The sequence below is a fragment of the Brassica napus genome, chromosome A6 (assembly GCF_020379485.1).
Source record: "Brassica napus cultivar Da-Ae chromosome A6, Da-Ae, whole genome shotgun sequence".
Classification (NCBI taxonomy): domain Eukaryota; kingdom Viridiplantae; phylum Streptophyta; class Magnoliopsida; order Brassicales; family Brassicaceae; genus Brassica; species Brassica napus.
The window spans coordinates 13,379,773-13,392,552 of record NC_063439.1 but is presented as its reverse complement, the minus strand read 5'-3'; the positions used below and the strand labels follow the sequence as shown (position 1 = coordinate 13,392,552).

General features: G+C 48.6%; 1 non-coding gene across 1 annotated transcript; it reads left to right on the top strand.

The window, feature by feature from the left end:
- The first annotated feature begins 11,100 nt into the window (after positions 1-11,100).
- LOC125575972 lies at positions 11,101-11,206 on the top strand. Its single transcript, XR_007314512.1, has one exon. It is a non-coding gene; the product is annotated as a small nucleolar RNA R71 (small nucleolar RNA).
- The last annotated feature ends 1,574 nt before the right edge of the window (positions 11,207-12,780 follow it).

Here is a 12,780-nt window from a genome sequence, read left to right as displayed (position 1 = left end):
GTAATTACAGTGTCAACTGCAAAACTTTCATGGAAACCACTGTCTGCCCAACTGCCTATGGAATAATCATCATGTCGTCTCTTGCTTGGAGGTTGGAAGGCAAAATGTTGGTAACAATGATTGGGTGAAGCGAAATGGTCAACTGGGTGCATTACGTCGAATGACGTGTTGTTGCGGTCATCGGTCACCGTTGACACATTGGAATCGATCGATGGAAAGGTTGGGGTGTCGATTGATTCTGAGTACTCTGTTTCGTACTCCGATTCATACTCTGCTCCACAATGGCATGCGCCAATGAAGCCAAATTCTTTCCCATAATCCACAGAATTAATGACCTTTCTCTTAGGTCGGATGGGGTCGTAGTGGATGTTTGGGTTTATGAGCGTTAGACACAATTTGTTTTTGTTCATGTCACATACAGCTCCTACAGTAGCTAGGAAAGATCTTCCAAGCAGAAGTGAAGAGTTCCAGTTAAGCTCGATGTCTAAGATATGAAAGTCTACAGGGACAAGGGCATTACCAATATGTACCTCCAGATCTCTTATGATACCTCTTGATCGTTCTCTGAAAGATCCACGAAGATGAAGGATTCCGTTGAGGGTTCGATGGTCAAACCAAGCTGGTCTGCCATGATCCTAGGGAGGATACTAACTGATGCTCCTGTGTCACACATTGAATGGGGAAATTCAACACCCATGACTACGCATGGTATTGCAAACTTCCCAGGATCACTCTTCTTCGTCAATGTGATCCTGTGTTTCATCTTCTCTCTGACTTGATGAAACATTCTCCTAATGTCCTCCTCGGTTACCTTTGTTTCTCTGAAGAATGTTGGGGTCAAAAACGGTTACGACGGAATTACCACCCGAAAATCCTCGGAGATCGTATTTCCGAAAGAGTTAGTAAAAGAAGAGATGTAATTTTCGTAAAAATAACCTATACGAGGTTTTTACAAAGAAGTATCCTTTGGGATTCAAACCAAACAAACCAAGCTCGGTCGCTACGTATACACGCCGTACGGTCGCTACGTAGCAACCAAACCCGAGCCAAGCTCGGTCGCTACGTAGCGACCGAGCGATCGTCCCGCTCGGTCGCTACGTAGTGACCGAGCTCGACCCAAAGCTTGGTCGCTACGTAGCGACCGAGCGATCGTCCCGCTCGGTCGCTACGTAGCGACCGAGCTCGAGCCAAAGCTCGGTCGCTACGTAGCGACCGAGCTCAGCCAAGCTCGGTCGCTACGTAGCGACCGAGCGCTCGTCCCACTCGGTCGCTACGTAGCGACCGAGCTCAGCCAAGCTCGGTCGCTACGTAGCGACCGAGCGCTCGTCCCGCTCGGTCGCTACGTAGCGACCGAGCTCAGCAAAGCTCGGTCGCTACGTAGCGACCGAGCGATCGTCCCGCTCGGTCGCTACGTAGCGACCGAGCTCAAGCCAAAGCTCGGTCGCTACGTAGCGACCGAGCACTCGTCTCACTCGGTCGCTACGTAGCGACCGGGCTCGAGCCAAAGTTCGGTCGCTGTGTAGCGATTGAACCTTTCCGAACATCGATACGACACCAGTCCATGCATTCTCGTCAAACCTTCGAATGCTATCTCCCGAAGACCGTAGCAAGCTCAGTCCATGTTTCCCGCTATTCTAATTCATCGATCAAACTTCGCGGATTAGAAACCGCGGAAAACTCGTAGTAAACGTGTCGAGTCGGAAGACGGCCCAAAGGGACCTAAAACACGACTCGAAGCCCATCCTACGATTTTTCTAACCAAAAGCCCGTAAACCACAGCATGGTTTACGCTTGGCCCACGAGGAAGGATAAATGTCAAGTTTCCGCGGATAAATACGGAAGTTTTGAAGATAATTGTGAAGATCGGGAAAAATGGAATATCTCCATTTTTTGCTATGACGGCTTAAGGGCAGAAGAGTAAAAGCGTAAACCGACCTTGGAGCTAGTATATAAGGAGTCCTAGGCGAGGAGCAGAGAGGAGAACTTTTTCAGAGCAAACTTAGCACTTAGAGCAATTTAGGCAATTTTCCGTTTTTGTTATTTCGAGCTGCGACTCAATTAGGTTTAGCCGTCTTAGGGTTGCTAGAACTAGGAATCTCGCCGACAGCTCTCGAGCCCAGGCTTATACCTTGTTGTAACGCTCATACGCAGATTCGGAATAAGATCTACTTTGCTCTCTTTTCGATTTCTTATTTTTATCGTTGTTATTCTCGTGTTCTGATTGCTTGACGTGTGGTAATTAACAGATATCCGGGTCCTCTGGGAAACTAGGGTTTTCTTAGTTTCCTTATTTAAACGGAAATCGACAGTGTGAATTTCGGTTCCCACAGTTTGGCGCTAGAAGGAGGGGGACTTACGGATCAATCTAACCCGCAAAAGCCACACACAATCTGACATGTCAACCAACGACGCGGATAACGTGCAAACTCCTCTTAATGGAGGCAGCGGCACCGATCTCCACACTCCAGTAGCGGACGTATCCGCGGCCAACGCGCAAGCCAACGCCGCGACGCTCGAGGAGTTCAAAAAGATGTTCGCCACCTATGAGAAAAGGTCGGAAGAACAGGATAAGCTCGTGAATACCTTGACCAAACAGGTTGAAACCTTAACGGCAAGGACCCAAGCTATCCGTCCCCGCGGAACCACCAAAATCCGCGGGAAGAGGCTCGACTTCGCCACCCCACTCGATAGAGCAGGACTCGCGCGGGAACGACCTTCCGGTCAAAACCCTAGCGAGAAATCTCCCGTCGAAAAGGGGAACCCTGAAAATCTTCCGCCCCCTGCAAAGGACTCGGAGGATAACGAAGCCGAACACATTGACCTGGATCCTAGCGATGTCTCCAACGACACCGACGAGGATGTCGACAGACATCCAAGAAGGACCAGAAGCCGATCCGCTCGGGAAGGCTCCCCGTTCGAAAAACCAATGACGGAAGAAGAAGAAGTCGCCTATTGGAACGAACAAGAGGAGCTGGCCGAAAGGCAAACCGAGCTCACTCGCAGTAAACGCCGACAGGCTCGGAAATCCACTGACGAGACATCGGATATCCGCGATCTTCGCGACTACATCACTAAGACTGCGGCAGAAGTGAGAGCCGTAAAGTCTCAAATCCATCATGCTACTAGTGCTGCCCCCGAGATCGATCGACTGCTGGAAGGAGCTCGAAAGACCCCTTTACCAGTCGCATTTCGGACATGAGGGTGTCCGATCCGGGAAAGATCAAAGTACCGAAGTACGATGGTACGGCCGATCCAAAAGCGCACCTTCAGGCTTTCCACATCGCGATGGGAAGAGCAAGACTGAAGGACGGCGAAAAAGATGCCGGCTATTGCCGCCTGTTCGTCGAAAATCTCGAAGGAGCAGCGCTCGAATGGTTCGCACGCCTTCGTCGCAACACCATCGGGAGTTTTCGACAGCTCGCATCGGAATTCCTCAAACAGTACTCTGTATTCATAGACAGGGAAACCTCCGATGTTGACCTCTGGAGTCTCTCCCAGAGGGAAGACGAACCCCTCCGCGAGTTTATCAGTCGGTTCAAGCTGATAATGTCCAGGGTCAGCGGGATAAGCGACAAAGTGGCCATCGACGCGCTGAGAAAGACGCTCTGGTACAAGTCGAAATTCAGAAAATGGATAACTCTCGACAAACCGCGAACGATCCAGGACGCCCTCCACAAAGCAACGGACTACATCATAGTCGAGGAAGAAACTAAAGTCTTATCGCAAAAACATAAGCCGGCAAGACCATCCTCGAAAGACGCAGATCCGAAGGGGAAAAAGAAGAACTCTCGTAACGACAAGTACGTCCATCACGAGGGGGAAGATCTCCAAGGGGCGCATAACTATGCGATCAGTTCGGATCAAGGCCGGACCACGGGCAACACATGGACTCGCAATCAAGGGTATGACGAAAACACCTTCTGCGAGTTCCACCAATCCCGAGGACACTCCACGACCAATTGCAAAGTCTTGGGAGCAAGACTGGCCGCGAAGCTACTCGCTGGAGAGCTTTCGGAAGTAACTAGCGTCAAGGATCTCATCCTCGATTCTGATCGGCCTCCAAAGACGGATAGAAATCCGCCCGCTGAAAAATCCCCTCAACGAAACCATCCTGGGGATAAACGCGGTAGGAGGCCGGATGACAAAGGGAACGATAACAATCGTCGCAGAGTCAATATGATCATCGGAGGATCACAATACTGCGGCGATACCGTGTCGGCCATCAAGGCTTACCAACGGAAGGCAGAGTCAAGTGCAAATTGGCCTACATGGTCTCCTCCTCGAGACGGCCAAAGTTGCTCGATCACCTTCACGGAGGAAGAAGCCGGCGGTATCGACCAACCTCACTGCGACCCGCTCGTCATAGATCTCGTCATACGAGATTTAGAAGTCGGAAGGGTACTCGTCGACACGGGAAGCACGGTCAACGTAATCTTCCGCGACACTCTCAAGCGGATGAGTATCGAACTCGGAGAAGTAATCCCGACGCAAAAACCGCTCACGGGTTTTTCAGGCGAAGTGTCGATGACTCTCGGATCAATCCAATTGCCAGTCATGGCCAAGGAAATCACGAAAATCGTCGAATTCGCGGTAGTCGATCATCCCGCTATCTACAACGTGATCATGGGAACCCCATGGCTCAACGCCATGCAGGCAGTTCCGTCAACCTACCACCTGGGTCTCAAGTTGATGCCAAAAACAATCGCGACTATGCTTCCTCGTGGAGCATAAGTTAAGGCAAATCACGGCTTCCGCAAACGGCAAACGCGCAAAGATAGATCGATCTTCAGCCAAAAGCGCCCCGGGAGAAGACGAAGTAAAATCGTCTATCAACGCAAACGCATCGGACGTCGAAGCTCGACATAAATCCGAAGCCCTCGCAACAACTCAACCGGAACATCCGGAAAATAGCGTCGACCCAGCCACGATCGACACGGTCAAGGCGGACATCGCGACATCTACCGCCGAGTAAGAACACTCGCGGCATGAAACAGAACTACGAGATGGCTTGATCCTCGAAAGGGGTACGTAGGCAGCCCGTCAAAAGACGAGTTCAGCTATACCCCTCTCTAAAAAGGGGGGGGGGGGAGTGGGTGCGTATACTCCCACTTAGAAACATCTTCATTATTGTAATCGAGTTTTTAGAAACTTCAAAAACGGTTACTACAATATACGTTGTCCTTTTTTATCGAAAACGTTTACGCTTCAGTAAAACACAAAAGAAACTTTCAGGACACGCCTGAAAACGTTAAGACTCTTGTCTACGGCCCCTTCCGGCCCAAAAATCGTAAAGATTATCATCTTTCAAACACGCAAAAATACACGTATAAGCCTCGAAATAACTGCGAGACGTCGCAAAAGTTAAAATTCGAGGACAATACTAACAAATTGTCCGAACGCGACCACCAAAAACCTTACACCCCGTTCGTCGATTGGCCCCGACGAACACGCCAGCCGTCTTAAACAAACGCAATCCGATCACTCTTTTGATCTTTAAAAACGTCCAGCACAAGGACAAAAGCGCGCTACAACAAAAATCCGAAATTTTGGTTTAGCACTTCCAGTTGATTCTGAGAAGATGCTCGATTCGTACCATACAAGTCATATAAGCCGAGAACATATCGCGGACTTTAAATCGGTGCGAGTCAGGAAGAAATCGCAACAGGAAAAACGATAGCCGGCTAGTCACCGCACAAACCTTAACCGAAAGTAAACCTAGGTCTTGCCCTAAACCCAACGCTCTGGTCTCAAACATCTCAAGGCATGATATCTAAAAGATACGAGATCCTAAACCATGTCTCTCCGTTCGTATCTCAATGTTCTCGAAAATCGTAAAGATAAGTAAATTTTTACGAAAATCACGAACGAACCAACAGATTGAACGTCTAATCAGAACTAAATACGAGACGACAACTCGTATTTACTTCAACCCTACTCAGGAAAACTCGAAACAAAACATTTATCATATAAATAAACCGCGTAAAGCGGCAAGGGATTCAAAGCCACCAACGGCCAGTCCCGGTAAATACAAATACGGCCATCTAGGCCTAAACGAAATCCAAATTCAAAGGGCCACACTCGGCCGAAAACAGATAAAAGGATAACTGATCCATCCCTCATAATCCAAAGTCAAAGTCCCCGGACAACGAAGCACCGAACGCATCCGCAGGACGATCCACTTCCTCGCCACCATCGGGAAAACCGGTCGGAACCTCCTCGGTATCAGGGGAAACCGGGATGGAATCCCAGAACCCTTGAATCCTCTCGTCAATCGGAGGGATAAGCGCCTCAGCATGGGCACGGTCACTCATCCCACTCTTCATCAAGCTCATTTCCTCTTCAAACACATAGTCATCGGCTCGCGTCCTCCAAAGACTTCCGACCGAACCGCGGCACTCGCGAAAGTCACCCACCGAGGTAAAGGCATTCTTGAGGTTCCCATACTCAACCTGGAACTGAGATGCACGAGTCTTCATCACCTCGACGATTTCTCTTTTGCCTTTCCTCTCCGCTTTACGAACAGCCCGCGCATGATCACGAGTAAGCTGCGCCTCTCGCTCCAGCATCTCGCCTTGCACGCGAGCGAGATCCCGCTCCGCTTTCTCCGCCTTGAAGCGGTAGACCATGGCTTCTCTATGGCCCGCCTCAATGGCCGAGCCCAGCAAGCTCAGGCCCTGCAAAATCGATTGGCATGTTACAAATATATACATAGGACAATCACCAAAAAATTCTAAAAAAAAAACTAACCCCATTGATGATGCGAGATCCTTCCGCAACGACTCTCGGCCTCGCCGATTCTTTCGTAGGAGGAGGAGCATCGAAACCCGATGGCAGCCCAGCAAAGAAATCATCGAAATCCGGAATAGGGGCCTCGCTCGAACCGCTCCCGTCGCCGTAAGCAAGGTTCGGATCCCATCCTGGAAGCATAGAGTCATCCATCGAAAACTCTATGTCGCCAAGATCGACATCTTTTCCCTTCCAAGAGCTCGACTCCGGCGCAGCTGTGGAGCTTCGACGGGATTCTGGTCGTCGGGTTCGGAGTCGCTTCCCGTGTCCGCATCCAAAGCAGGACCGGGTTGCACGAATCTCAGTGCCTTCCGAACCCTCTTCGGCGTAAAAGAAGTCCAGAAGAAGGGACCATTCCTGAGAAGATCCCTCACCGAAATGATGTCCTCGGGGAACGGAGCAAAAGGGTTGATGAAGGGACGATCATTCGGCAACCTCCGGAACAATGGAATGCAACTCTCTTCGACGGATGCAGCGTCTATACGGACAAAGAAAAAGAACTTCTTCCACGAGTTGAAGTTCGAAATAAACTTCTTAACCACTGACATAAATTTCCGAGGGACCAACCTATGCTTATCCGTACCCCTGACAAGTTGAAGCCTCAAAAGCGCTTCATAATGATCGACGGAAAGGGAAAGGCCATGCTCGTAGCTTAGGATCAGGATCCCAATAAGGTGCTGAATGGCAAGGGGTGTCAACTGACTTATCGCAACTTCGAAACGGTCCAACACTCGGACGAGAATTTCGGGTATGGGGAACCAGAGGCGACAACGCACTACGAACGCCTCATAACAAGTAAAGTAACCCTCCGGGGGGTTGTTAGCACATTCCCCGCGGCAGGGAACCCGGAACTCCACAGCATCCGGGATGTGGTAGAACGATCGCATCGTCGCGAGAAACTCGTCAGTAGTCCTGCTTGCATCCTCTTCCTCGACTCCACGATGGACCAGGACCGGGAACGGCTTCTCCTTGGGAGGGGTCAACGAGCCATAATGAGCAACCCACCATGCCTCGTTCTCGGCAGGATGCACCGAGTGAGGCACGAACTCCATCTTCGGAACGACGAGCTCTTCATAAGGACTCGCGGACGAAGACCCTTTTTTCGCAATCTTTTTCTTGCTCGACATCTTTACACTTCTCTTGAGAGAATAGAGGAAAAGGGTGGAGAGAAAGATAGAAAGTTTTTTTTTGAAAGATCTTAGAGAAAAACAAGAAAGTGAAAAAATTATGGAACAAGTTACCTCTCTTCTTATAAGACATGAGGATTTACTATTCAAGCTCGGACTTTCGGATATTAATTCCATCCATCACGCCTAACTTGCCAAACATGCCTAACCGCACGCTAGGATCCTACGATGCATGATCCTAACGGGCTGGGGGGCTAACTGTTGGGGTCAAAAACGGTTACGACGGAATTACCACCCGAAAATCCTCGGAGATCGTATTTCCGAAAGAGTTAGTAAAAGAAGAGATGTAATTTTCGTAAAAATAACCTATACGAGGTTTTTACGAAGAAGTATCCTTTGGGATTCAAACCGAACAAACCAAGCTCGGTCGCTACGTATACACGCCGTCCGGTCGCTACGTAGCAACCAAACCCGAGCCAAGCTCGGTCGCTACGTAGCGACCGAGCGATCGTCCCGCTCGGTCGCTACGTAGCGACCGAGCTCGAGCCAAAGCTCGGTCGCTACGTAGCGACCGAGCGATCGTCCCGCTCGGTCGCTACGTAGCGACCGAGCTCAGCCAAGCTCGGTCGCTACGTAGCGACCGAGCGATCGTCCCGCTCGGTCGCTACGTAGCGACCGAGCTCGAGCCAAAGCTCGGTCGCTACGTAGCGACCGAGCGATCGTCCCGCTCGGTCGCTACGTAGCGACCGAGCTCAGCCAAGCTCGGTCGCTACGTAGCGACCGAGCGCTCGTCCCGCTCGGTCGCTACGTAGCGACCGAGCTCAGCAAAGCTCGGTCGCTACGTAGCGACCGAGCGATCGTCCCGCTCGGTCGCTACGTAGCGACCGAGCTCAAGCCAAAGCTCGGTCGCTACGTAGCGACCGAGCACTCGTCTCACTCGGTCGCTACGTAGCGACCGGGCTCGAGCCAAAGTTCGGTCGCTGTGTAGCGATTGAACCTTTCCGAACATCGATACGACACCAGTCCATGCATTCTCGTCAAACCTTCGAATGCTATCTCCCGAAGACCGTAGCAAGCTCAGTCCATGTTTCCCGCTATTCTAATTCATCGATCAAACTTCGCGGATTAGAAACCGCGGAAAACTCGTAGTAAACGTGTCGAGTCGGAAGACGGCCCAAAGGGACCTAAAACACGATTCGAAGCCCATCCTACGATTTTTCTAACCAAAAGCCCGTAAACCACATCATGGTTTACGCTTGGCCCACGAGGAAGGATAAATGTCAAGTTTCCGCGGATAAATACGGAAGTTTTGAAGATAATTATGAAGATCGGGAAAAATGGAAAATCTCCATTTTTTGCTATGACGGCTTAAGGGCAGAAGAGTAAAAGCGTAAACCGACCTTGGAGCTAGTATATAAGGAGTCTTAGGCGAGGAGCAGAGAGGAGAACTTTTCAGAGCAAACTTAGCACTTAGAGCAATTTAGGCAATTTTCCGTTTTTGTTATTTCGAGCTGCGACTCAATTAGGTTTAGCCGTCTTAGGGTTGCTAGAACTAGGAATCTCGCCGACAGCTCTCGAGCCCAGGCTTATACCTTGTTGTAACGCTCATACGCAGATTCGGATAAGATCTACTTTGCTCTCTTTTCGATTTCTTATTTTTATCGTTGTTATTCTCGTGTTCTGATTGCTTGACGTGTGGTAATTAACAGATATCCGGGTCCTCTGGGAAACTAGGGTTTTCTTAGTTTCCTTATTTAAACGGAAATCGACAGTGTGAATTTCGGTTCCCACAAAGAACATCCACAACCGGTGTGTGAAGTAAGCTTCATCAAAAGGTTTTTCGATTGGGATCCTGAGGACTCGTTTAGTGAAACCATCCATCTCCTTATCGTTAGCTTCCCTCTTAAGGTTTTTAGGAATCTTCTCCTTTCTTTTCCTTAACCCTCTCCCTTCAGATTCTTGTTCTTCTAGAACTGATTCTGGTGAACTATTTAAAGGGTTGGGTGTTGGTTCGGGTGGGTTTGCTAATGGTTTAGGTGGTGGTCTGATTGCATTGATGTAATCATTATCGATTGAGGGTAACCGCACTCGGTATGTCAGAGGTGCCTGTCGATCGATGGGTGGTGTGTTTTGACGATCAACGTCGGACTCACTCTGTCGATCGATGGTTGGCTCAACCGATCGATCGATTTTTTCATAGAAAGGGGAGGGTGGGTGAGGATGCTTAGCTGCGAATTCTTCATGAGTTAGAATTTAAACCGCATTGCATTCAGTCGATTTGGCAGACGACGTCGATCGATGACTAGAGTAATCCATCCATCGATCTTCATCATGGTCTGTCGATCGATGCGAGTTCATCGACATCGGTCGACACCATTGGGATCCACCGAGACTCATGGAGCTTTCGATTTCGAAATCTCCTTCCTCAAGCTTTTCATTTCTCACCACTTGCCAGAAATCATCATCTATGATGGCATTTACGTGGTATTTTCCTTTGTCGGCTCTTGCCTCTCTAGCGAAAGCTTCTTGCCTCTTTATAGTCTCGTCCGTCTGAATTACTTGGGTTTCAAGTTTTCTCACCTGAGTCCCTAAGGTCTCGATTTTGGTGTTCAGATTGTTGTAGGCAGAGTCTATCTTACCGTTGAAATCTACGGTGATTTGTTGTTGTCCCAACAGTACTCGATCAAGCATCTCTTCGATCTTGCTTTCCTGAGTCTGGGGTGGTGGATTTTGGTAGTAAGAGTTTGAATAGCTCTTGCTGTTGTTGAAGGGTTTTTGAAATTGTGAATTTTGGTTACTTCTTTGGCCATTTCCAAAGAAGTTTCTGTTTCTGCCCTGGTTTCCAACTTTCTGGAATCCGGTACCTCCGATGTAATTCACGTTTTCTTCTCCTTCCGTATCTGTTACTTCTCCTTCAGCTGAACAGACTTGCTTCCTAAGAAGCTCGTGCACCACATCTAACTTAGTTCTTACTTCGTCCATCTGTTTCTTCCCGATATAGGCTACAGACTTCTTCCGTTTAGAGTCAGTGTTTTTGGTGCTGCTGCTGTTAGCAAGGTTTTCGATAAGTCTCACAGCTTCCAACGGATTCCGAGTAGTGAAGTTTCCTTCACTCGCCGTATCAAGGGCCATTTGATACTGTAAGGCGAGACCTCGGAAGAAAGTGCTTAGCAGCTGCACTTCGTTAAATCCGTGGTGTGGACAGTATCGCTGGAAGAACCTAAATCTAATCCACGCATCTTTGAAGGACTCTCCAGCCTTCTGCGAGAATGTGGAAATTTTGTTCCGAAGTTCTTCAGCGCGCGCCTCAGCGAAGAAGTTTCGTAAGAAAGCATTCTTTATGTCGCTCCAGGATGTTAAAGATCATGTGGGTTGCTGCCTAAGCCAGTGCATCGCTTCTCCAGTTAGCGTGTATCTGAAGAGCTTGCACAGCAGGTAATCTTCGGGGACTTCTTCTATCCGAATAGCAGCGATTAGATCCTCGAACCGTTCCAAATGGTCTATAGGATGCTCGTGCGGTAACCCAGAGTAGGGTATCTGCGACACGAGAGTGTAGTATTGAGGGTTCAGCTCGAAATTCTGCTTCTGGATATCCAGAAGTCGAATAGCTGATCTGTTGGAATAGTACTCATCTGGGCGATTGTAGTCGGCCAGTGGTTTCGATCGAGCGTCCTCATCTACAGGTTGAGCAGCTCCTGTAGCATCAGCATCAGGGATTACAATTCCCTGAGCATCTATTTTCTGACCTATTGCATTACACAGATGACCGGCCTGGTCATACAGGTTTCCGTTCTCATCCTGAGTAAGAATAATAATGTTTACCATTTTTGACGACACGGTATCGATCGACGTACGCGGTGTAGTATCGATCGTTGTCGAACGATTGGGATCGATCGACGATGACGGTCTGGTGTCGGTCGACGGTTGATTGTGCGTATCGATCGACGACGAAGTTGTTGCGTCGAGCGATGTGGAATGTTGACCTCTACGGATGGTGCGTTCCAAATGAGCAGGATCATCTGAGAACTGCAAATCTTTCTCCTTGTTGCTTCTGGTACCGCTGGGCATGCACCTGAAAAGACAAGAAAAAGATTATTAGAAAGAGGTCAGCAACATTATATCAAGAAGGATGATATTGGAAGCTATGACTTTGCCGTCAAAACACTTGCAGTATATATTCTACTAGGTTAAAAACTCGTCAGGGCATCTTGGTAATTTGGCTTGGCCTTGGTTTTTAAGTCTGCTGAATCCAAAATGTCGCGTATGGTGTCTCGACATCGATCGATGGTACTTGTGTACATCGATCGATATTAATCTTCAACTGTCGAGGCATTTCCTGATATCGATCGTCAGCACTGATGCGCATCGATCGATTATTCTTCCTCTCATCGACCTCTAAGTGGTCAGCTCGGGTGAAATGTCCTTTATGCTCCAAAATGCACCTGAACCTGAAAACATACCTAGAAGAGTAGAAAACAGAGATATATATATATAGTAAAATACTAATATACCATGGATAAAAATGGATCAAATCCAAGGTATATCAATGTACACAAGTACCATTGATCGATGTCGAGACATTAGACACGCGACATTTTGGATCCAGCGGACTTAAAACCCAAGGCCAAGCCAAATTACGAAAATGCCCTGACGAGTTTTTAACCTAATAGATTATATACTGCGTAAGTGTTTTGACGGCAGAAAGAGCTTTTTGTTACAGTTTTACTTTGAGAGAGAAGAGAGAGTTTTGGAGAGAAGATCACTTGTGATTGGAACTCCTTGTTTTCATTTCTTTCCATCTATACTATGAATTTATATTTCTTCATTGTTATGAATTGCTTTGCTATGTCTGAGTAGTTCACTTATT